General features: G+C 51.4%; 1 long non-coding RNA gene across 1 annotated transcript; it reads left to right on the top strand.

The window, feature by feature from the left end:
* The first annotated feature begins 11,785 nt into the window (after positions 1–11,785).
* LOC121015307 (uncharacterized) lies at positions 11,786–12,860 on the top strand. Its single transcript, XR_005783744.1, has 2 exons — positions 11,786–12,419; positions 12,652–12,860. It is a non-coding gene; the product is annotated as an uncharacterized LOC121015307 (long non-coding RNA).
* Positions 12,861–13,071: the final 211 nt, after the last annotated feature.

Here is a 13,071-nt window from a genome sequence, read left to right as displayed (position 1 = left end):
TTCCCTCCCCCTCCAACACTTGAAGAGGGAGGGTAATGAACTGAAGTCTGATAAATTGGGGAGTAAAAGCACTCAGGGTCACCAGTGGTTGGGCAGGAATAATTCCACTGCGGGCTCCCTCCCACATGGAAACTCCCCAGCCTCCTCCCTGCCCCGGGGGGGGGGGGGGGGGGGGACTCCGCGACACCCTCTGTCCCACCAGATGGCCTTCAGAGGAATGGGGTGTTATTAGGACTGTGGACTGAGTTGATGGGGAGGCATTTGGGGGCAAATCCCCAAGTGCCACCAGCTTCTCAGTGATGTGTCGGGGGGGGGGGGGCCCTCCCTTAATGTTTGGGTAACTCCTTTCTCCCCACATAAAAGTGGTGTATTGGGGTTCTCCAGAGAAACGGAACCGATAGGATGCACCCAGAGATTTATTTTAAGGAATTGGTTCCCATGGTGGTGGAGGCTTGGCAAGTCCAAAATCACCAAAATCAGATGGGGGAGGCCAGCGGGCTGCAGACTCAGGGAAGAGTTGCAGTGTGAGTCTGAAGGCCATCTGCTGGTAGGTTTTCTTCTTGCTTGGGGTAGGTCAGTCTTTATTCTATTCAGGCCTTCACCTGATTGGACGAGGCCCAGCACATTCTAAGAAGGAATCCGTGTTACTCAAAGTCCACTGCCATAAATGGCAATCTCATCTGAAACACACCTTCACAGAAACTGTCAGAATAATCTGGGCACCGTGGCCCAGCCAAGTTGACACATTAAATGAACCACCACAGATGGATAAAGGGCAGATGAGACCCGGGGAAATGGTATTCCATCTTAAGCATTGCAGGGTAGGGGGGGGCGCCTGCGTGGCTCAGTCAGTTGAGCATCCGACTCTTGATCCCAGCTCAGGTCATGATCTCACGGTTCGTGGGATTGTGCTCCTCGTTGAGCTGTACTCTGACGGTGAGCGCCTGCTTGGGCTTCTCTCCCTCTCTTTCTGCCCCTTCCCCACCCTCTCTCTCTCAAAGCAAATGTATACACTTTAAAAAGAAGAATTGCAGGGGGCGCCTGGGTGGCGCAGTCGGTTAAGCGCCCGACTTCGGCCAGGTCACGATCTCGCGGTCCGTGAGTTCGAGCCCCGCGTCGGGCTCTGGGCTGATGGCTCAGAGCCTGGAGCCTGTTTCCGATTCTGTGTCTCCCTCTCTCTCTGCCCCTCCCCCGTTCATGCTCTGTCTCTCTCTGTCCCAAAAATAAAATAAAAACGTTGAAAAAAAAAAAAAAGAAGAAGAATTGCAGGGTAGGTGTGAGATACAGGAGTAGCGGGAGTCGGCGCATCTCTGCTCACCCATGCACGCACGTGTACGGCCACGCCCAGGGCTCTGTTCTTTCGCAGGCTGTCCCTCCAGCCGAAGCCATCTCCCTGACGAGTGCGTGGAGCGCGTTTGCAGCTCCCCCAGTGTTGGCTGGTATCCTACACTCGGTGAATACACGCTCCCATGCTAACACAACCCTTGAGAAATTTCCCAGCCTCTGGAACACGAACACTCCGTGAGTGGGAACAGGTGAATGAGTGGATTCCACTGAACGTGCCAGATGGGCCAGGGCCCGGCCTGCACTGCAAGTGTGAAGTCAGCCATGGCACCGAGTCTCAGAGGCCGCCACAGTGCAGACCTGACTCTCCCCAAGGGGGTGGAAGGTGGTGAGCCATAGCTGGGCCAAAGCCCCCCCCTCCCCAGGACCCAGGATGGGCACTGGGGCCTCAGGCCCTTCCTTCTGGAAGAATTCTGTTTGCTGGCTTCCCACCTACAACTGCACTGGGATCCTAGTGACCTTGGACAGGTCACACCCTCCCGGGGCCTGCCTCGGCTTCCTCATGTGTACTAAAGGCCGATCTCCCCGTCTGCTTCTGAGCCAGACTTTTCTGCCCGGGTCGCCCGCCCTTGGGTGTTTGCATCCAGCGAGGCTTCTGCTCTGCTGGTTCCCGGGTGGCAATGGACCTGAGTTCCCTGCAGGGCACTGCTCCCGCTCTGCGTATTGTCAGCAGCCTAGGGACCTCCTTTTTTCATTCCTACAACGACGGAGTTGGATAAAGTCATCTGCAGGTTCTGTCTCCAGCTCAAAAGACTAAGTTCTGTAGGCAAAATCCAACCAAGCTCAAATGATAGACCCCCAGCCTCTGCCTCCTGCCAGGGGCACCCAGATGACACCCCCAAAGAATGCAGAATTTAGCTAAGAGAGCACAGACTCGGGGGACCTCAAGGAAGAACAAGATTGTGTATGATAGAATGCAAATGGCAGGCCCCAGAATAGCGGGAGGGGAGAGGGGGGAGGTTTCAAAGATGAACTCAGCTCTCCCCTTCTCAGCCAATGGGAATGGGAGGCAGTGGAGCTTCTCAATCCAGCGTCTGCTCCCCTGGATGGCGTTATGGGAAGTGAGGCCCCGGTGAGCCAACTCCGGAGGTCAAGAGCCTCCAAGGGTTCAAGGTCAAGAGGCACCACTTTTGTGCCAAAAGGCAAGAAAAATCTTTCCCAGCTGAAAGGTACCCAAAATGTGACTATGTCTGTTAGGAGATGAAAGTTTCCAGGTGGGAGTTGGGTGAGGGGAGGGAACTGACAGTTCCCTGGAAAAGCTCATCCTAGAAATGTCATCAGGAGCTCAGTCTTGGCCTTGATTGGCAGATGAGATGCTGGCCGATTATCCCAGTGGGCTGAGGGCTCAGGGAATAGGATCCGTGGCTTCCTCTGCTGAGTCCCAACCCAGCCTTTCCACCTCGGAGCTGGGCTTCAAGCCTCCAGCTACCCCCTCCGGGAAAACCAGTGGCACATTTCAGGCCTCAGTTTCTCCACCCATAAGATGGACAGCCTCCTCGGCCTCTCTGCCCTGGGAAGGAGTGAGCCTGAGTGACAACTTAAATGGGAATCCTGGTGGGGCCCAGTGGAGCAGATGTACTGGCTCAGGGCTGAGCACTGGTTCGGAGTCACCATCTCTATGCCCCAAGCTTAGCTGACTTGCCGTGTTTACCCGGCCCTGCCCCGCTCCAACCCCTCATCCTGCGCGTAGCCTGGGAGAGGCTTTTTTCCCATTCCTCTGGCTCTCTCCTCACCAGCAAGGAGCAGTTTTGGGGGGACGTATCTGATACCCCACTGTTCACTGACCTTGGCCTTGAGATCCTCCCTTTTTAAAGCTGGTGGAGATCAGATTCTAGCTTATGCGCCGCGACGAATAGGTCATTTCAATGGCAAGTAATAGTTTGACTCAAACTGCTTTAAATAGGAGTATTTCTTATCTTCACGTCAGGAAGGCCAGGAGTAGGTGTGGGCCCAAGACTGGCTAATTCATGGGCTCAATGATGCCATCAAAAGCCCAAGTTCTTTCCATCTCTTGGTGGTGCCGCCATTGACTTTATCCTCAGGCTGGCAGCAATGCCAAGGGTCCTATCTAGATACAACAACATCAGAAGGAAGTGAAGGACTATCTCTTCTTCTGTGGCTTTCTTAGGAAGAAAGACCAATTTCCCAGAAGTCTCCACCTCTGGGGTCATGTGCCCATTGATAAACTACCATCTGGCAAAGGGAAGGGGTGACCACATACTCCAGTCATCTATTGAAATAACGAGTTACCCCAAACCTCAATAGCTTCATCGCCATCATATCACTATTTCTGACACTTTGGGGGGCTGACTGGGCTCAGCAAGATGGTTCTCACTCAGGATCTCTCAAGGGGTTAGAGTCAGCGACTATCATCTTCAAAACTTCCTTGCTCACTTGTCTGGCAATTACGTCCACCGGGACCACAGCCAGGGCTGTCGGCTGGGACACCTATGCACAGTCTCTTCACAAGGCCTGGTCTTCCTTGGAGCATGACAGCTGGGGTCTGAGAGTGAACATCCTAAAAGACAGGCAGTATTGCCTTTCTTTGAAGTAACCTTGGATGTCATCTGGTGTCCTTTCCATCATAATCACCAGATCACCCAAATGTAAGGGGACAGAACGCAGATCCTGCCAGTTTGAGACGTGATGCGCGTCAAAGTCCTCTTGTGGAGAGAAGGACATGAGAAAGGAATCTGTTGTGGCAACCACCTTAGGAAAATACAATGTGCTGCACTTTGATTGGCTTTGACCAACTGTTCTTCCAGTATAGATTCTGATTTTGTTCTGAGCTGGGCACTGAGACTGTTTCTCTAACAATTTCCAGGTGATGTCAAGACTGTGCCATGTTCTAGGCTCTGGGGACTGGGTTCCAGGCACATGAGCTTTTTTTTTTTTTTTTTTTTTTTTTTTTTTAAGCTCCCAAGGTGGTTCTCGTGTGAAAGCAGAGTTGATAACCACTGGCTTCGATCTACCAGGATTTCCCCCTTCAGATTGAGGATAAAGCCCCTTCTGAGTCTGCTTCCCAAACAAAGTAGAGGAAAAGAAGGGGAAATGATCCTGGGTGGGCAACCAGAGAGGCTAAAGGCCCAGGCATCTTCCTTGCTCCCTCCCAACCCACGCAGACCCTGCCTCTTTAGACGAGGCTATGCCATGGGCAAGATGTCAAGTCCATGGGCACATTCCTGGCCTCTCTGCTCCTGGGCCCTTTCCCTGCTGAGCTGGTACTCATCGGGATGCAGGAAGGGCCTGCCTTTGAGAAAGAGGACAGTAGTGCTCAGCATTCTGGAGCCAGTATTCTCTCTGCCCCCACTTTCAGGGCCAAGGGATGGACTTCTGGCTCTGAGTAGGCCTTAGATGCTCAGAAATGACCTTACAGTCTCAGGGCTCTGACACAGAATTTAAACCAGTCTTCATCACTGGTCTTGGAATAATTCATTTCACACTCAGCAATCATAATAAGAACAAGGCTTGAGGGCTTTGGAGGTTTCTGATCAGGCAATAAAGAGACCGTGTATGCCAGTCTTCTCAGCAGACTGGACTTGGCTCAATTTTTATATTAAGTCCACCCACATCCACACGTCCACCTCCTACCCCGTATTAGACACAATAGAATCCGTGTGAAAATACTATGGAGTCTATTTTTTAAAAGACGACAACTATGTGTTTAAAATGTAAAAGTCCTCCTCAGGTTATTTGTCTTAACAAAATGGCCAAGAGGCTCCGGGTGAGTACCACACATTAAATCCAAAGCAATTCTCAGTGCCCTAAATGATCAAGGCTGGATGGTGTCCTACGAGGTCAGTGGCAGATTCGGGGAAAAATGGATTCACCATCTTGAATCAAGACACGGTTTCTTGTGAATGTCAGTCTAAGGCCCTACGAGTTCAGCAGAGGGGTCATCGCCAGACGTCATCATCAGCGTGCATGTAAAGCCCTTATTCAGAGCGTCTGGCACGTAGTAGGGGTTTTGCGAGCATTCCTTCATTTAGCCCTCTCAATCCGGTTCGTGAAAGGACACTGACACTTAAAGAGGGTTGGGGGCTTGCTCATAACCACACAGATGATATTTGCGGTGCTCTGAAAGCCCTGTTTTAATTGGTTGCTACCTGCAGTTCTAAATGCCCCACACGGCCAAAGCGTCCACTTCCATAATCAGAGAAATAGTCCAGGCTCCTGTTCGAAGATTGATGGGGAAGAAAAGGTCTCAATAAGTGGGAAAGAATGGTGAGGTGCCATTCTCCTGAAAGCTCTCCATTTACTACTCTCATCTCTGCTGGAAAAACTGCTTCGTCCTTCACTCTCACACACGGCACTTACGACACCAGACGCATGTCGGTTTCCCCACACCAAGCTGGGTGTCCCACAATTCAATTCCACTCTGACATTAACCAGAGTTGGCGCAGACCCAACAGGTTAAGAGGGTTCGGTCCTGTGAGACTGTCCCCCACTTCTGATGCCAACTACAAGAAGGTCTCCCGGTTACGCCCAACTTCTGTCCAACTTGGCTACAAATCAGGGGTTCTTATGACCTCACTCCTTGGATCCAGTCACTTGCTAGAGCAGTTCACAGAACTCAGGGAAACACTTACGCTTCCCAGTTTATTAGATGATAAAGGTTATGATAAGGATGCAGATGAGCAGGTGGATGAAGGGATACACAGGGCGGGCGAGGTCTGGAAGAGTCCTGAACACAGGAGCTTGTAGCCCTGTGGAGTTGCAGTGTAACACCCTCTGGGCACATGAGTGCGTTCGCCAACCCAGATGCTCTCCAAATTTCCTCCTTCGGGATTCTTATGGAGTCTTCATCATGTAGGCCTGGTCAATCGTTAGCCCAATTTCCAGCCCCTCTTCCCTGCTTGCAGGATGGGGGGTAGGGCTGAAAATTCCAGGCTTCTAATCATGCCTTGGTCTCTCTGGTGACTAGCCCCCATCTTGAAGCTATCCAGGAGCCCACCCAGGGTTGCCTCATCAGAACAAAAGACTCTCCCATCACCTGGGAAATTCCAAGGGATTTAGGAGCTCTGTGCCAGGAACCAGAGAAGAGACCACCATGTGTATTTTCTACTATTTCATACAACCAATGTTGGAAATGGATGTACAACTCCACGTTTTCCTGCATGCTGGCCCCTCACTGCACTCTCCTCTTTTTTTTTTTTTTAATTTAATTATTTTTTAATGTTTATTTTTGAGAGAGAGACAGAGACAGAGCGCGAGCAGGGGAGGGGCAGAAAGAGAGGGAGGCACAGAATCCGAAGCAGTCTCCAGGCTCTGAACTGTCAGCCCAGAGCCCCACGCGGGGCTTGAACCCACGAACCATGAGATCATGACCTGAGCCAAAGTCGGACTCTTAACTGACTGAGCCACCCAGGCGCCCCTGCCCTCTCTCCTCTTGACAGCTCCTGGAGGAAGGCTCACAGCCCATGTTTGGCCTGACTGGTGAGAGTGTGACTGGCGTCATCCGGCTTGCCCAATGACCTGATCCTGACAGTACTGGGGAGTCAGCCTCAGATGCTGGCCACGAGCACTCAGTGGACTCTGGCCTCCAGGCCCCATTTTCCAGGCTGAATCCCAGGACACTGTGAAGCAAATAGCCAGTACAAGCACACGGAAAGGGAGGCCTTGACAGTCTGAAGCCCACCAGCTGGAGAGGAGGAGGGAATATTTCCGTTTGCTCAACAGAACGTTTCCTGAAACACCATATGTGTGAGCTCCCATGCTGCTAGCAGGCTGCGTGAAGTGCAAAGGAAAAAGTGTAGCACAAATGAATTTTACTCCAACACTACTTAAGTGTGACAAATGTCACCTTGTTTTTCTAAATCAAATTAAGTCTCACCTTGAGCCCCCCCCCCCCCTCAACTGGGTGGCGGGAAGTTCAGTGTCTCCAAGGGTTGCCCAAAATCCCGATGGGGAGGGCATGACAGAGGCCATCGGACAGCTGGAATTCCACAGCCCAGCCCAGGGTAGGTGCTAGGGTCCCTGCAGAGGCAAGGACATCCATGCCTGGTGTCCAATGGCCTCAGAAACACCTGCCTTGGGCCCGTGAGGGACTCTAGTCTCAACCACTCTAGGATCCCACCTATTACACCCCCTGATTCATTTCCTTCCCAAGATGGGGACTGTCCCCAGAGTTGGCTGTTCTCCCTGACCTCTTCCAAGGACTTCCTTCCAGCCTGTCCCCTTGGAGAGATACTCTGTATTCTCCCTCAGTGGGTCCATAGAAAATGATCAAAGCATTCGTAATAATTTACCCTGTTAGACTATTAATAATAATTAAATTAGTACTAACTCACTATTTTAGCTATTGTTACCATTATTATGTCAGCATCTATGCAAGCAGTTTATCCTACATCATTTCATTTTATTTATCGATTCCAAACCCTAGAGCAGAGTTGAGTTAATTACACTCTCCGGGGGCGCCTGGGTTGCTCAGTTGGTTGAGTGTCTGACTCTTGATTTAGGCTCAGGTCACGATCTCATAGTTTGCAAGATCCTGGGGCTCTGTGCTGAGAGTGCAGAGCCTGCTTGGGATTCTCTCTCTCCCTCTCTCTCTGCCCCTCCCCTGCTCACACCCACACGCCCCCCCCCCCTCAAAAGTAAATAAATATTTTTTAAAAATTACACTCTCTAGTTCATGGTGCGTGAACTGGTCTGTCACTGGTCCACAAAGGCTTGGCTCTTGGTTTTTTATCTATGCATGTGTTTTTCCTTTCTTCCCTACCCCATGAGTAACCACTCAAATGTATTTCATAAGGTAACTTTTTGTTTATCTGTTGCTCCTTAAATGTGTGTTGTTGAGTTTTTTTGCATGTGATGTGAATTCGAATAAATGGTTTCACATTATGTCTGTCATTCCCTTTCTTGCTTTTTCATTAACACTGCTGTCGTGATGCTTCTGTTTTTCTCCACGAACTTGTAGTCCATTTCCTCTAATCACCACCTTTTGCCTAAATCCCGTGAAAATCCCACTGACAGACACCACAAAAATGGGGTTAAGAGGCCAGAGTCAAGAGCTCATCGCCCAGACCTTACAGACCTTGTGGCCATTGCCTTGGGATACCAAAGAGTGGAATGCATCACGGGATATGTGTGCACTTAATTTGACCAAACTCTGCCTAGTTGCTTTTCAGAATGGAGGCCACAGTTGCCATTCCCACAGGCAAAGCATGAATGCTTCTATATTCAACTCCCCGCCCCCCCTACCCCGACTAAAACAGTCCAGCATTCCTCAATGGCAGCCTCGTTGACATTTTGGCTCAGATGATATTTGTCGTGGGGGCTGTCCTGTGCATTGCAGGATATTTAGCACGTTCTTGGCCTCTACCCCGTTGACACCAGTGGCACCCTCATCCTCCATCGTGGTGACCAACAATGTCTCCAGATGCTGTTCTCTGCAGGGGGTAGGCGGGGTGTCCCTAGTTAAGAACCACATAGGCTTATCTAGCTTTCTCTTGTTTGTCGTCTAGTGGGTATCACCAACTATTCCACGAGGGGAGCATTATAATACCTTCTTCCAGCAGAGGAAACTCAAAGAAGGTAAGTGATTTACCTGCAGCCACATATCCGAGAAGAACACTCTCTGAGCCTTCCAAAAGCTCACAGTTTCGCATGGAAGACACACCATCCAATCAAAGATCTTCTGTGGATGAATGGACCAGCCACATAATTTGGGAACATGAAAGAAGGAGGGTTAATTCTCCTAAGAGTAGCGGGGAGGGAAGGGAAGAGACAGCAGAAAATGGCGGTGTCCTTGAGCCGGTCTTCAGAGGGTGGGAACTGGAGGCTAGATTGTCTGATGCCAAACCCGAGGTTCCTACCACTGTGCTATGAGGTCGCCTTCTGCAGGTGAGAGTATACGTTCATCTTCAAGAGCTTGGGAAATACAGACAAATGAGAGCAGGGAAAGAAACCATGCATAGCCTCACTACCCAAACAAATCCACTATTTTAAAAACACTGCTGAGTTTTTAAAAATGTCAGCCAGGGGTGCCTGGTGGCTTAGTTGATTAAATGTCCAACTCAGGTCATGATCTCATGGTACATGGGTTCGAGCCCTGCGTAGGGCTGTGCTGACAGCACAGAGCCTGCTTGCTTGGGATTCGCTCTCCCTCTCTCTCTGCCCCGCTCCCCTGCATTCTTTCTCAAAATAAATAAATGAACTTAAAAAACTAACAATTTTTTAAAAATTAAAAAATGTCAACCTTATTCAAAAGTAGACAACATAGTACAGTGAGCTCTCCTGCACCCATCACCCAGTTTCAACCAGGATGAACACATGTCCAACCCTTGAATGTTTAGAAGCAAACCCCAAACATCACATCATTTCCTGTATAAGCATGTCACAGTTACGTATATACGCTCAGATTCTTTTAAAATCACAATACCGAGGGGCGCCTGGGTGGCGCAGTCGGGTAAGCGTCCGACTTCAGCCAGGTCACGATCTCGCGGTCCGTGAGTTCGAGCCCCGCGTCGGGCTCTGGGCTGATGGCTCAGAGCCTGGAGTCTGTTTCCGATTCTGTGTCTCCCTCTCTCTCTGCCCCTCGCCCGTTCATGCTCTGTCTCCCTCTGTCCCAAAAATAAATAAACGTTGAAAAAAAAAGATTTTTAAAAAATAAAATCACAATACCGAGAGGTACCTGTGTGGCTCAGTTGGTTGGGCGTCCAACTTCAGCTCAGGTCATGATCTCACCATTCGTGAGTTCGAGCCCCGCATCGGGTTCTGTGCTGACAGCTCAGAGCCTGGAGCCTGCTTCGGATTCTGTGTCTCCCGCTCTCTCTCTGCCCCTCCCCCACTCACACTCTATCTCTGTCTCTCAAAAATGAATAAGTGTTAAAAAAAATTTTTTTTTTTAACTCACAAAGCCAATAATAACACACTTCAAGAATACCTTAAGTTTGACATCTGACATTGGGAGACGTGAAGTTAGTAACCCTTGACAGTCATGGTCCGGATCCATTGTTTCATTGGCGGTTGCGAAATGTGAGTGTTTTAATACTGCTCTTTCTTCACTGATGAGCTGGAATACAGCTCCAGAGAAACGTCCCCTCATCTGCTTTCTGCTTTCTGTACCTTGATCGTCACTCTGTTCTGTAGCTGCATGTGCCCTGTCGTATGGATGTGCCCAATCTCCAACCGATGGACATTTGGGTTGATTCAGCCAAAACATCCACTAAGGGGTACCATTTTGCCAGCCCTCACTCAGAAACCATTCTTTGATGTTATCTCTATTTTCAACACAAATCTCCAAGTTGTAAATTTTAGTGCGATGATTCTCTGGCCCCTGCGCTTTCCTCTGTTCCGAGGCCATTAGCCACCCTGAGTTCTCCTCTAAGTCCGCCCTGGTTAAACGGCTCAGGAATGGCCACTTCTCTGCCAGCCTTCGGAGAGGCCCCGGGCAAGGCTGGAAGGCCATTCCCTGGAAGGCTGGGTGAGTTTCAGGTTCTCCCGTCACAGGGTGACGTTGTCAGGAGCTCCTGCCCCCCACGTGGAGAGGGGACTTTCCTGGAGGCCCCTCCAGCTATGACTCACCAGCTCCTGAGCCCAAACCCATCGGGGGAACTACAAATGGATTCTGGAGAACAGGGAGTGAAAGCCACCTCTGTGTGGGAGAGGATGTTATAATATCAGGCTGTCGCCAAATTAACGTTATTAAACAAATGCACAAAAATAGCAGCCATAATTATTCCTATACAGTAGCTCAATCTGGAACTTTCCAGGCGTTTCTGTGCCCCCTAAACATAGGGCTGTCGCTATTCCTGCTCCTTCGGTTCTTCCTCCTTTCCTCTCTCTAAGATGTTGCAGAGGAAAGAGCCCCACCTCCACCCCGCAAGCTCCCGGAACCTCTTTGTTGCCTTGGGAAAGAAGAAAAGGATGAAAACTAAGGTCTCTTCAGTACCTGCTATGTGCCAGGCCCTTTACATATGAAATTCCACTTAATCCTCGGAACAATCTAATGAAGGAAGTGCTGTTATTCCCATCAGACAGATTAGCAAACTGAGTCCTAAAGAGGTCATGTTAACTTAATGGCCACTGGCTTGTAGATATGAAAGCCCAGGTTTGACCAACTCCAGAACGTTTGCCCTTTGCCTTTCTGCTCCACTGCTCCTCTGACGGGTGTCTCCCCAACCTCCTCCTCCACCTCTCTACGGACGCCTCCCATCCAGGCACCTGCCCACAGCACCACGGCTTTTCGAGCTGGCTCTGTCCCAAGTGAGTCCCGTGTGTCCCTGCTCGTGGCCTGGCCACTGCCCCAGGTCAGCCCCAAGGCCAGGCTTGGGCCAGAGCCCCTTACAGGGGAGCAGGGCAGGAGGGAAGGGGCCCATGCAGAGGCCGCCACGCTGGTGCGAGGACAGCAGGTCATGGCGGAAAGGCCAGAGCCTCAGAAAGTGGGGCCCAAGCCCAGCTCTGGTCACCAGGCCAGCTTGTCCGGCGAGGGCGGCCTCATCATCGAGGGAGCAGGTGCACTGCATCACACAGGGCCGGTCCTCACGGCAGCAGCCTGGTCCTCGGTCAGACAGGTTGCCTCCCCTCTCAGAGCCCTGGGAGCACTGACGCCTGCCTCTACGTCACATGTTAGAAACGTAACAGAGGATTATAGAGAAGGTGGGAACGTAGCCATTGAGGGCCTTCCCGGGAGCCACGCTCCGGGATGAGGACACCAGTGGTCATACCCAGGTCCTGTCCCTTTGGGCTCAAGAAGCTCACAGGTGAGCAGAGCAGAGGATGACGACGGCGACGATGACGATGACAACTATTATTACCAAGTGGTGGACACTGTGAGCACCGCCCGGCCCCGCCCTCCGTGAAGGACTTGTCATCCCCGCAGCCATCAGTCCCTTTCTTTGACCTGCAATGACTGCCCCAGCTGGGAACCGCTCCCCCAGGCCAGCTCAGCTGCTCTGTGTGCAGCGCCCCCTCGGGGTCGAGGCTGGGCTGCTCCTCTGCCCGATACCGCGCCAGGTGGACAATTGCCATCGCACCAGCTCTTTCTCTCGGTCGGCTTCCAGAGGAACGCGCAACAGGATGTCACTGTAATTATATAAGCGCTGAGCAAATCAGGATCCCGGGGCTGCCTGCAGGTGAGCTGAGCTGGCGGGATGCACAGGCAGCGGCAGGAACTTGCCACGGAGGACATGTTGTGTATTCCTCTGCCCGGTGGACCCGCTCTCCTTCTGGCCAAGGAGTGGCCAAGGAGCCGGAGCTGGGCCAGTGGTGGGCATTCACACCGGATAAGCTAAGGTGGGGAGCTCCCCTGCCCGCCCCCCCACTCCAATGAAGGCAGCTCACTTCTGCGCTGATTTCACACCCCAGGCAGGTGCCTCCCTGTCCAGGCATCTCAGGCAGCCTGCTCGTGATGTCCCCGGTGTCACTTGACTTTCCCCCTCAGAGCTGGCCGTGGAGCTGGACAACTCAGGTAGCCTATGCTCTTTCCTGCCCCAAGCCACTGTGATCTCCGGGTTTCTCGCTGACCTAAGTAGCCACACCAAATAAACTGTGCTTTGCAGCTTCACAGCTGGGAATAGTTCTCGGTCTCTACTGATCGGTCGCCTCTTCCCAATCTGTAAGTGCTATGCTATGTATGATTCTGGAACATTCTGCCGTCCCTCTGTAGCCCCTCTAAACTGCAATGTCTCTCTTTTTTTAATGGTTGGTTGGTTGTTTGTTTTGAGAGAGAGAGAGAGAGAGAGCTTATGCGATGAGCAGGGGAGGGGCAAAGAGTGAAGGAGAGAG

The sequence above is a fragment of the Herpailurus yagouaroundi genome, unplaced genomic scaffold (genome assembly GCF_014898765.1).
Source record: "Herpailurus yagouaroundi ecotype Mexico unplaced genomic scaffold, PumYag 206, whole genome shotgun sequence".
Lineage (NCBI taxonomy): Eukaryota > Metazoa > Chordata > Mammalia > Carnivora > Felidae > Herpailurus > Herpailurus yagouaroundi.
The sequence above is the reverse complement of the archived record's forward strand: the minus strand, read 5'-3'. Positions and strand labels throughout refer to the sequence as shown.